Source organism: Schistocerca nitens, chromosome 2, assembly GCF_023898315.1.
Source record: "Schistocerca nitens isolate TAMUIC-IGC-003100 chromosome 2, iqSchNite1.1, whole genome shotgun sequence".
NCBI lineage: Eukaryota > Metazoa > Arthropoda > Insecta > Orthoptera > Acrididae > Schistocerca > Schistocerca nitens.
The window spans coordinates 114,662,671-114,676,509 of NC_064615.1; positions in this window are offsets into that span (position 1 = coordinate 114,662,671).

Sequence of the window (13,839 nt, forward strand, 5' to 3'; positions counted from 1 at the left end):
GGTGCACCAGTTTTTTTTTTTTTTTTTTTTTTTTTGCCTCTTCAGTGTATATGGCACTTTACCTACTGTTTGGCGTTACAGAATGGGAAATCACGTTCATAGGGGTCTTGTCGAGAAAGCAGTACAGGATCCTCTTATTGGCCTAAAATTTTATTGAGATGCATTTCCCACTAGTCGCGTCACATGTGTGCTTGGTGTGGTACTGACAGGACTTTGCATAGCGAACGCGAGCTGCCCTCATCACGACGATTAATCTTGCGTGCCTTTCTCTCTCACTCACGTTCTCTAATTAAAGTCTCCTGTCTAGCACATTATCAGCTATCGCAACGTCTTACAACCTTTCACCAGCAACAGTCTCATCACAGACATGTTTACAACCGCTTACACCACTAAAAATCTTCAACAACCGCAATGTTTGCCCTTCTCTCTTTTTAATGTAGTTATAGTAACACACATTTCTATTTTTTTCCTACCTTCTGAAAGACTTCATCGGAAATCTGTATATTACCGCATAAAGCGTGACATTTTGCTATGTTACTGTGCGACTGCGGTCCCCGTAATCGTTACATTGGTTAAACAGAAACTGAAGTTTCCTAGAAGCTATTTCCATGTCACAACCAGTTTCTTCCCCTAAGGCACTTGGTATTATGAATATAAGTGTAAACTGAAGCGACGTACGTCGTGGGATACCTTTTATTATCGTATCTCATTTCCTTTTGCTGGGCAAAGTGCAGCAGTTCGACGTGGCGTGGACTCAACAAGCAGTTGAGAGTCCCCTGCAGAAATGCTGAGCCAAGCTACCTTTATAGCCGTCCATAATTGCAGGATTTTGTGCACGAACTGACCTCTCGATCATGTCTCATAAATGTTCGGTGGGATTCATGTCGCGCGATCTGGGTGGCCAAATCATTCGTTCGAATTGTCCAGATTGTTCTTCAAACAAATCACAAACAATTGTGGCCCGGTGACATAACGCATTGTTATCCATAAAAATTCCATCGTTGTTTGGAAACATGGAGTCCGTGAACGGGTGCAAATGGTCTCCAAGTAGCCAAACATAGTCATTTCCAGTCAAATTTCCATGTAAACACAGCCCACAACATTATGAACCCACCGCCAGCTTGCACAGTGCCTTGTTGACAACTTGGGCCATGGGTTCGTGGGCCCTACAATGAGCTCTTAACCATCTGAAATCGGGACTCATCCGAACGTTAACTGAAGGCCGTCGGCCACTACGTTGTCCGTGGCGAGAGGTAATGCCAGAAACTTGGTACTTTCGCACTTTCTTGACACTATGGATCTTGGAATACTGAATTCCCTAGTGATTTCCAAGATGGAATGTTCCATGCGTGTAGCTCCAACTACGATTCCCCCTCAAAATCTGTTAATTCATGTTGTGCGACCATAATAACTTCGGAAACATTTTCACATGAATCATCTAAGTACAAGTGACAACTCCGCCAACGCAATGCCCTTTTATGCTAGCGTCATCTGCATATGTGCATATCGCTATTCAGTGACTTTTGTCACCACAGTGTATGCAAGAGCTACCTTAAAGCGAGGTACACAATATTATTGTACACAGTATATTATGGGTAATGCTTAAATGTGCAAACCTTATACGAAAGGGTGTTGCAAGTAAATGAGTGCACTCCACACTCTGTTGGAGCAAAAGTTACATTTATGAGATGAACAGATGGTTAAACGAAAGAGCCAGAGACTCCAGTTGCACAACAACGTATTTCTATCAGGAACGGTTTTGGTCCCTACGCGCCGCGGGGAGTGGCCGCGCGGTTTAGGACGCCATGCACGGGTTGCACGGCCCCTTCCGCCGGAGGTTCGAGTCCTCCCTCGGTTGTTTGTTGTTCTTATCATGAGTTAGTTTAAGTAGTGTGTAAGTCTAGGGACCGATGACCTCAGCAGTTTGGTCCCTTAGGAACTCCCACACATTTGAACATTTTTTTGGTTCCTACGCCATTCTCAAGCGATAATCGACGCTTATGAAGAATGTGAAATGTATTTGCAGCTGCGAATACTGACAATCATCAGCTGTATGACGCAGTGACGACAATGAATTTGTGCCGGATCGGGACTCCAACCTAGATTTCCCGCTTTAAGCAAGCAGTCGCCTTAACTATTTGGCTATCCGTTCACGAGATACGATCAGACCCAGACTTCCATGCGTCCCAAGCTGCACTCGAACACGTTACGTAATTCCCATATAGTGAGAGGACTATTTTAATTGAAACTCGGTGCCTGATATCGGCGGATAAATACAATATTCCAGTGACTGTGTTGTTAAGTACTCTGCAATGCTTCTTGGTACATGCATGCCAGCCACGATTGCACAGCGTTTGTTAGCATCCTTCGGATCTTTCGCCACCACTGGTTTGTTATTCAAGGTCAATTACGGAACCTCACCCTCCCCCCTAATCGAGGGAGAGTCGAACTCGTTCTTTCCGCGACATGGCGGTGCCCTCCTCCTGAGCACACAACTCAAGCTGTGGAGGACGTGCCCACAAAACCTGTCGGGCCCCCTTTTGAAATCTGACCTGATGGACACTGAAGTTCAATCTACGTGGTACGTAGCGATCAAGTGCAAACAGATGACGAGATCAAGACTTCACCGCATCAACATGACAGACTGCACGGCCTGCGGAACGGCCGGACACGGATGCACATTGTCCTCGTTGTGGAGAGGAGGGCGACATGTGGCACCTGGTTCGCCAATTGTGGCCTACTTCCTCCGAGTGACGCCGACACATATTGAACCACAGGCCCTCCTTTTCCCAGACGATACCCACTACCCTTGTACTAAAGCCAACGCAGTCGCATGGCTCAATGGACACGCGGTTCGTTACCTGTTTCGGATTGACGTCTAATATGTAGATTGATTCGTAAATGTTGTACAATTTGATATTTTTTGTACATCATATGCGTTTATTACAAGTTTGGTAGAAGTAGAGGACTAATTTACCATCACTGGTTAAATCACTGTCATTAGGTATATATGTTTTCATCTTTGGTAACAACGAAGACGCAACCGGTGCCATGGTTAACGTAAATGCGCCTGACTGTTGAACCTTCTGAAGCGCTTGAGAACAAGAAAGGAAACTTTTAAAACGAGTCATTGTTGTCCGCATCAGACTTGTGCAATTTAGATTAGAGTGTAAAGGAGCTGACGACAGTATGAGAAACACAACAGTAAAACTTATTTTTTTTCCTTTTTTGCTATACAACGAAAATGTATGGCACTTACGAAAAAGTACAATAACTTCGCAATAATATTTAAATATGTAAAATTATGTAGTATAGGTTTAAATATATATTATACGTAAAAATAAGTAATTTAAAACTTTTAAATAAGGGTTCTTTCAGTGTAACTCGCAGACCTTTAGTTTGTCTTATAACTACATATAAAAGAACAGAATATGTAATTACATAAAATCCGGGCTCTACTAATAACATTGCACACGCTAAAAGGACGTAGCTACTATTCAACAGTCAGGACCAGACAGCTGGAAGCAAAAAAAAAAATCTCTTGCCGACGTCACAGAAGTTACTTTGTCAGCAGTTGTACAGTTGTAATGTTTTTGACTTCTTCGCATTCTGTAGTCCCCACAAATGCCTCAGGATGTTCCCCATAAAACCGAACCCATCACTTAGTCAAGTTATAACATACATTTCTTTTCCCCCGCTCAGTTCAGTACCTCCTCGTTAATTGCTGGAACTATCCTCCTGATTCGTCTGTAGCATAACATTCTAAATCCTCTGTTTTCTTGTTGTCTGTACTGGTTATTGTCCAAGTTTCACTCCCTTTCAAAGGCTACGCTACAGACAGATATTTTTAGAAAAGTCTATTTAACCCTTAAGTTTAAATTAGATTTTAACAAATTACTCAAAAGAGATGCTTGTCTTTGTATTACCAGACTGCATTTTATACTCTTTGTACTTTGACCATCGCCACTTCTTTTTCTGCAAAAGTCATCCACTATACATTTAGTGTATCATCTCCTACATACCGCATAAATTTTGCCAGTGTTTGTTCCATCCAACAGCGCTAGATGATTTGACATACTTGTTTTGTATTTAACTTTTGTGGAACAATGCCCTTCATATTCCCAAAGTCGTCGTTATCCCAAGAAATGGAAATAATGCACACCATTTGTCTGCGAATCGTGTAAACTTCGTTCTTGTTATGAAAACATACTCTAACATACATAACTAACTGTAACAAATTTTATTCTTGTTGTCATTACCGGATTATAACATATTGTTCAACATAGGATGACTGAATTGCATTCAAAGGATGAGTTTTATCCAGCTGTTAAATATTTTGAATGCAATGTGCTCTACAGTAAAAGCATTTAAAACCGATGGATAAAAACGAAATGAAAACCGTGAATATGCTGAGAATTAAAAATTGGTCACCATTGACGCTTATACATTGAGCAACCCGACCAGATTAACGTCACACGCTCTACATGCACTGATCATTAGCAAAGACGTTACAAAGCAAGGTCATACTTTGTTTACTTCATGTCTTTAGTTGTCTGATAGGGGTTGAAAGTAGGGTTGGACCTTGTCGGCACACTTGAGATGGGGTGTAGAAATGAAGTAAAAAAATTATTTACTATAATTACTTTTTATTTAGAACACAGTTACATGGAATTGTTGGGGCAGATGTAGTTAATGCACCATATTTTTCGGAAGATTTCTCTTTTTTCAGTAAGTCTTCTTTTTTTCTACGTACTTATAAAACACTATGGAAGTGAGCTTGTAGTTAAACTGACACTGTAAGACTGATTCCGCAGTCCTTGGCGGATGCATAGCGGCATTCAGTTTTACGGTACAGTCAACAAAACTGAAGGATTGATAATGCTTGACAGCTTTATAAGCTGTTGTTAGTTCTGCAGCAGCAACGATCAGTTCATGAATGTAGAAATATGCTTTGCTGCCGATGCTACCGCGAATGTATTTGTATGATTCTTCGTACAAATGTGATGCCTCAAATCTACCTTACCTTCGTGAGTTACCGAGATGAAACAGCTACAAATCTCACACAGCGCTTCCTGATCCGTACCTTCTTTCTTGACAAAAGGCCACTCTTTCGAATAATCATTCGAGAAGTGACATTTCTCCTTCCATCGTTAGGCATTTTGTAAGCTATGATAAGACAAGCTTACTAGACAGAAAACAGTCGACAATAAAACTTTAGTCATCGCAGCTCACGTCGCTGTACGCTTCACGCCTTACATACTCGCAGTAAACACTTCAGACATCACTAACCTCACTCGTCGTTCGCGCTACGTTTAGAAAGAATTGTCTTACCAAATCACTATTCAAATGAGAGCTGGCGTGGTGCTGCTTACATAGTTCCAGCTCCGTATTACTGGAGATGTCTGGTGTTTTCTCTAATGGTGGCGCCAGGTCTAGAAGCTGCTTGCATCGTTGATACAGGATACGCAACTTGGAACGCCATGTGTGAGATTATCTTGTCAACATAAACTTGCTGAAATAAATAAAATTAACTGAAGCTGCATTTGCATGTTGCGCTAACAGCTGGCGTTATTCCAGTACTTGAGCTGAGCTCGTAACAGTATTTTGCAAAATCGGGACAAAACAGGGTCTTTTCGGATTAGAAGGTCCATAACGATGACGGACCCGATATATAAATTGGGACGGATGGCAAACCTAGCTGAAAGAGATGGAAATAACATGGCACCCTTAAATGTATGAGAGGAAGGAAGCATTTTAATTACCACTAACGCTGAGTGAGAATAAAATGTGCAGTTTCTGTAGTTCTATCTGTAATTGGACAGTGGTAATAGTGAATTCTGAGTCATAGCATCGGAGCAACTTAACAAGTACGAAGACGGGTGAAAACTAGAATATTTCAGTCACAGTTAATGAAAGTTCACATAATAACTTAGCTATTCCATATGATGAGACACTCAACTTTGATATCCTCGGGCGTTGTTGCTTCGGAAAGTCCCAGCTTTCGGCGTTGCTCATGTACTAATTTTTAAGTAAAACACTGAGCGTATCACTTTCCTCGTCTTATATGTGACCGATTAGCATGTACATTGGTGGAATACATATTCCTCGTCTGACAGCCTCCGAAAGAGTCTCTCACAAACAGCTTCCGGAAGACAATAATGCAAACTGACTGACTGACTGACTCTCTCTCTCTCTCTCTCTCTCTCTATGGCTCATGCGCCACTTCCTTTTATATACAACTAAATAATCGAATACATTGTTAAATGTAAGACTTACAAAATAACAATTAAAAGTCAATAAATAATTTTAGCTACTCACATCAAAAAAGGGGGCACAAATTGCCCTTCATGTCCTGTTATTCAATTTGGAAAAGTTTACTTAATTTCATATACAATTTCAGTGAATTTTACAGTATATCAATTTAAAATACATTTTAGTTACTTATAAACAAACCACTTTGAATAAAATGTTGTTACCAGTATTTTGGTTTGCTCTCAAGCAGAGCTATAATTTTAAATAATCATAATTAATTAACATTTCAGAAATAGGAGAGAAATAAATTTTCAAGATTATGTGGCGCAACGTGGCTGCACCGTTCATATCACGAAATTTCAAAGCTGGATTATTAACAAACGTCTTATTGCCCTTGGTTGCTAATATAAATCTGGTAACATATTAATGTGAAATTTAATCTGAAACACTAAACTCATTTAGACTAATTTTTAAAGGGTAGTTTACTACTGGAACTGGGTATAAACATAACAATATAAAATTGTTGGATGTAAGGTCCGTCATTTATGCAAAACACCGTTTTTTACCAAGTTCCCAAACATGTTTCAGCACCTCTGTGCCATCATCTGTGGGTTTCTGTTTTATTTAATTCGTAATGTGAACATTTTTACTAGATGATTACAAAATTACGGGAATATTTAGTTCAAACAACAATTTGTTTCTTTTAGTTAGTATCTTTACACTCAGTTTGCATGGTTTTTCAGGACCACTTGTATATTATTTATTACAGGTAGCTTGTCATCTGCAACCAAATGATGATGATGAGAAATTTTGTTCGAAGTTAACGTATCATTTTATACTCTAGACGTAATTTAGTTTGTCGCGATATTTTTACTTACGTTTTTGTGTGGCAAGCCCTTTTTTCTCAGCATACTGATGAGAACACATAAAAACCAAAAAACTGCATTGTTATATACTAGTACAGTTATGTCGACAACATAATATGCCTGATTGATGAACCACATACACACAAAGAACAGCTACACATTGAAATAAACAACTTACATCAAAAAATTAACTTCACATTAGAAACAGAAACAAACAACACACTTCACAAGCTATCGAACCACCCACTGACACACAAGCAAGTGAACTTCAGAGTCATGCTCCATAGATTAAACAGAACACCCATGAGCAACAGAACTACACACAAGAAATAAACACTATAACACAATAACACAAATAGCAGTAGAAAATGGTTATAATACACATATTATAAACGAATTCTCACCCAACACAGAACAGTACAAAACACAAACAATAACCACACACAAGACACAACAGAGCGACAACATACACACAAAACGGAACGGCACATACCCACCTACAATAACAAAATTGTTCACAGAATAGGCAACATATTAAAGAAACAGGGACTCAAATAAGATACAGGACTAAGAACACAACACAGAAAAAGACCAGAACAGAGGAAACACCCAAGGATAAATTTAACAGAGCAGGAATATATGAACTCACATGCAACACTTGCCAGTCAGTATACATAGGACAGACATGCAGAAACTTCAAAACGAGATATTCAGAACATCTCAGAACTTTAAAAAGCTACAACTCACATAGCACATTTACTGACCACCTAATAGCCCTCAGTCACCACCCAACCACAATATAAACAGACGGAAAACTAAGTCCCAGCCACAGCCTATACAGCAAACTGACCATTGAGGAAAACTTCCACATACAGAAGGCAATATCAGGTCATAAATGAATACGCTACACTCTGCAAAGGCACACTATTTAACACATTAAAGGAACTTTAAAAACCACATGCACACACACACACACACACACACACACACACACACACACACACACACACACACACACACACACACAAACACAAACACAAACACAAAGACAAAATGCAATCAAAATTCAAATTTGGCGTCAAACTCACTGGCGAACAAATAAACACTAACTGGGCTGGGAAACACAACAACCATTAGTACTGTGTGTTTTGGTGAATTGCAAATTGCTTTCACGATCATATTTTGTGAAAATGTGTGTAATTTTGCGTGTGCTTCACAACACCTCATCAGAATGCTGAGAAAGAATGGCTTGCCACACAAAAGTAAAAAAGAATGTAGGCACGAAATATCGCGACAAACTAAATTACGTTTAGAGCACAAAACGATAGGTTAACTCCCAACCAAATTTCTCATCAACATCATTTGGTTGCAGATGACAAGCTATCTGTAATAAATAATACACAAGTGGTCCTGAAAAACCATGCAGACCGAGTGTAAAGGTACTAATTAATAGAAACAAATGCCTTGCCAAGACTTGATAACAAGAGTAGAAATCCAAGTTGTAGTCAGCTTTTAATTTGAACACGTAGGTAATTTGTGTATTTAAGTCTCAACGTGTACGTCCAGTGAGCCATTTGTTCTTCTTGAACCGTATTTATACACAATAGATTACAACTAACTTAGCCAGAATCATTTTCACATCTGCATACTGTGTCAGTTTTTACAGATCCCCCGAGCAGTGTCTGTTTTGGGCTGGGCAAACGATACTCGTATTCGAACGGACTCGTCATTTCCTGATACAGTATCGTGCCTGTTAGATCAATCACGTGACATTTAACTCATGCGGCGCGAGTGCAAGGCATACGCGAGAAACAGCGAATTAGCAACAACAGCAGGCTATGGCTCTGTAAAAGATTTGATAATTTTGTAAAACTCAGACGTAAATAACATTAAATCTTACCACTGCACAAACTCCTTTTGTATTTGAATAAATTTGCAATAAGAGTTCTCATAGTGTAACGGTACGTATGTATATACAAACATTTTACTGATATTTAAATAAAGATAATAGACATGGCCGAAGATGATGTCATCAAAAAAAACAAATACTTCATTGAACTCAGTAAAATATTTTATTTGTTTACGAGGGACTAATGATTAATCGTCTGGCCCCGGTAGCTGAGTGGTCAGCGCGACAGAATGTCAATCCTAAAGGCCCGGGTTCGATTCCCGGCTGGGTCGGAGATTTTCTCCACTCAGGGACTGGGTGTTGTGTTGTCCTAATCATCGTCATTTCATCCCCACCGACGCGCAAGTCGCCGAAGCGGCGTCAAATCGCAAGACTTGCACACTGCGAACGGTCAACCCGACGGGAGGCCCTAGTCACACGACATTTCCATTTACAATGATTTACCAACTGGGTTGCAAAATAGCGTTTCAGTTTGTATAAATACCATCATAGTATCACGTAAAAACGTTACAATACAGTCTGAAACCTAGATGGTAACATTCAGATGAAATAAGGAAGAAAATTAATCAAAAACTAACCGCTTAAAAACGTAATACATCGTGATAAAGTGAATGTAACTGCTGTCGTGAGAATAAGTTACACCAATACCAGTCTTGGAGGTAGTGTCATCAGAACGAGCGCAAGCTCGACAATAGGACAGAATCATGAGTGCTATCTGCTATTTATTTATTGGTTGCCGTTGATACAAATGACCTGCACACTATAAGATATTTTAGCCCTTGTTTCATTTTTACTATTGAAATCCATACGTAGTGCATTAAAAACGCTGAGACTGGTCGTAGGCATAGTGCCAAGTCATTAGGTCGCAGGGTAATCGAAAGAACGAACAGAACTCGACATTTCGCGAACAGTGACGAAAACTGTTCAAAAACAGCGCTACTCTTGATGCAAGATAATCAGTACCAACCAAAGATGATAGCCACATGAACAATTCCGCGGAGTGCAGAAGATCGCTACCGTCGCGACACTAATAACACTGGTTGACGAAATTTACAAACTGTAACATTATATACTACGTAAGTAAGACATAATGAACAGGAGTGCTCGTGGGAGGAATGAGGATGACGATTGAAGCGCTGGTACACCGCCATAGCCACGCTCTGGTACATAGCACGTGTATTGCCGGTACAGGTTGCGCACTAAGATGTGAGAAACGGCAGCAGCGGTGACGTGGCGAGTACTGGTAAGCTGACATCAGCTCGCCTCCCAGAAGAGCGACAATGGCGGGTACCCACAACACTACGCGGACTCGGATGAACATACGTCCCAGCTCGCTGCCCTTCCGAGTTTTACGAGTTCTGTACAGATCCCGGCTCTTACTGTACACTCCGCGCGTTCCTCAGTAAAAGAAAACTACAACTGCTGTCACTGCAGTTGCAATCAAACGTGTTTTTGTTTTCGCTGTAGGACACGTCACGCCAGCACGTGAGCGAGTTAGCTTATGTCACAGTACACGTCAACTGCGACGTAAGAGAGCAAAGGTAGCGCAAGATGTTGACGCAATCTCGCCAGTTTTACTGCCAGTGCTGCGCAGGCACTTTTTTTTTTATGGGATTCTAGAAGCTCGGTCTGATCTGCTTTGAACTACGCCTCGGCGCAGTTCGCTCGTTGACGTAGCAACCGCTGTTTGTATGTTCTTTTCTTTTAGCTGCTCCTTGGACAGGTTTGAGCCGGTGCTGGGTTATGTTTGCATTCTGGTGGAAGAAACCGCGGTAATCCTTGAGCCGTTCAGTGCTAATTCAAAACTGACGTTGCTAGAAGAATGTCCTTCGTTTGATCTTTTTTAGTTTCTAGTAAAAGTACAATTTATCTGCAGTGTATATCTACTGTGGAACTGTTCTTCTTTTCTTTTTGCCTTTCTCTGTTAAACACCGACGGGAAAAAAGCGCAACACCAAAAAATAATTAATGTAGAGATCTTAGGCAGATTGATATCTCAGAGACAGAAATTCCTGACAGGAACAAATTTAGAAGATTGGTGAACAACTACCAAGGTTTTAAAATGGCATCAGCGTCCGAAAGACGGAGAAGACCTTTGTCCGAAGAACATAAACAGGCACTTTTGCTCAGAAGATACTGGCAGGAAGTCAAAGCTGGAACAAAAACAAGATCTAGACACTAAAATGAAATTGGTAGGTGAGAGACAGTGTTACGATCTTCCGCGGTGAAACAAATTCGGAAGGCCGAATTCAGTATTTCGGCCTTCTTGCTGGTATCGTCTGTTTCGGTGCCGGTGTGGTCGCTGAGAGAATGAAAAAGTGATTTTTTGTTTGTCAGCTAGGTTTTTACTTCTCTTTAATCTGAGATGAAGTGCTCTTTGTTTACGTAGCGCTTTTCTAACACGGCTATTAAATCATAGTGGATGCTTTCCATCCCTTAAAACCTTACTCGGAACATCTGGCTTTTCTTTCAGAATTTAGAGTGTCGGTTCCTCCACATTTCATGCTACTGTTACGTATTTGTTGTCATTCAACTCTCCTGAACTTTTCCCTTAGATTCAATAATTAATAGCAAAATTAAGGCTAATTTATAATAGTATGACTTCACCATGCGCTTTACTGTAACGCAGTTTAAAGATTCTATGTTTTCCTTCTGTCATAAATTACGGGAATAATTCTTACAAGACACGAAAATTTGTTTTTTTAATTCTTGTTCTTCTTCATTTTCTTTATCTTCAATTCGTTTCGTTACTATTCGTGACTACGTAATTTTATCGCATGCTACTTTCGCTTGTTTGCAAGTATGATCCATTGCCTATACGCAGCGTCTTTGCCTTAGGTATGCCGTTCTTGCTCAAAGCCGGCGAGTGGAATCGGATACTATAATTTATCCTGCATTTACACCGCAGTCAAGGAGGAACAGCCGCTAAGCTCTGTGGGGCAAGAAGTTCAACCTTTCGACTGTAGCAACACAAATATGGCATGATACAAACGGAGAATTTGCTACTTACTTCATATTTCCTAATCACTAAACGTGGTGGTGATTTTTCCTATATGAATAGGAAAATGTAATTAAAGCAGTACTCATATCCTGTCAATATCAGTCTATATTAATAAATGTCAGTGCAGTATAATATATGCGGCTCCCAGTAGCAGAGTTGTAATTGTGTAGTCGGAATATCGTGTAAGACAAGACATCAACTAAAGCCAGATGTGTTTAAATTAAAAAAATAACTGATTAGGATTACATCAGTGTGCGTGGCGCGTACTTTCTGATGCTTTGCGTCAATTATGGAACGTTTCACAAGTTTTTTTTAATGGGTTTCGGAGTCAGTTTAATACATTCAAAACTAGAATTTTTACATTCTTGGAGATTGGTGCTACTTCTTGTAATCGTCCTTTTCTTGCTTCTATGCCTTGTGTGTACCTACCATGTTTGTTTCCTGCTTCCCAGACACCACAGTGTCTGCCTGTGAGGCTTTCTTATTATTTATGTGCATATCTGAATCTACTGCGTATCCTTCTTCATAAGGTCCGCTCTTCTTGTATTTATAAGCCACTTCTTGCTCCTACGGTGTGAAAATAAACAATATATTCATGACAAAAAAACGCAACTCACGCATATTGGGCCACAAAACATCTTACGCGATCCTTAGAATATTATAATCACCTCTTCGTTTATACCCAAGTGCCTTATGCAAGTCCAGAACGTTTCCTTGCTTTCATGAACTTTTTATGCCAATAATTGCTAGGCTGTTTATGCACTATCATTGTAATTACTTGCAACTAACTGTTTCCTTACAATCAGTGTAGTAGGTAACAGCAAAAATATACCGTTATGTATATTTTTGTGAAATTCAAGAAGGAAACTAAGTAGGCCCTATTGAAAAAGTTGTCGGCTGCTTATCTGCAACTGGGGAACGTCCACACATTTTTATATAACAGTAACCTCATAAAATGGTGGTTAAGGTTTTGCGATTCTCATTAAGAGCCGAAAATCTGAAGACACTATGAGTGACTGGAAATGTTAAACATTTTCTCGCATGCACGAAAGTTTAACTAGCCACCCCTAAAATGAGCATATGTTATTCGTAACATTGCTGAAATGCGACTACAATTTAACGTATTTTCCCCATTGACAATTGTTTCGCCGAATGTTATGTTTATACAGGCCAGTCACTTGGCAGCGCTGCAGTAGAGAAGTTGCAGAAAATCTCTGGGAGTTTCGTGACTCGTATGTTAGACTTTGTTTTCACTCATAGCGTAAATATCTCTGGAGTGAACATTCAAATGCGCAGAACAGATTTTGTGTTGTGTTCTCGGGACGTCGTGTGTTTGTCCGTATAGCGCCCTGTATATTTCGAATGTCACTACATCCCTAGTACAGACGGATTCTTTTCGTACGTGTCGTGGATTATTTATATAAGTTGCGCAGACATTTTAACAGTATCCATTTGCTACAGGGAATAAACCAGCTACGTAAATTTTAAGGGCAAGTGATATTGCATTCTGCTTCTTTGCAATAGGTGTCACAGTTCAGATGCACTCGATTTTTGGTAGTTTTCGATATGATACGGCACTTTATAGTATTACAGAGCCTGACGTACATTTTTGCAGCGATGGTCTTGCAAAACGACTTGACAGTACGCTAGTACTTTTGTAAGTGTCCGAAAAACACCGAATTTGCCACACATTAGCGGTTATATCCCTGCTAATTCGCCCTTTTTTCTGCTATTTCTGCGTCTTTATTTTCTGGTTTTTGCGACCTAAAGCGCAATTTTTCCTACTGGTGACACTTTGAAGTGTTTATTTAA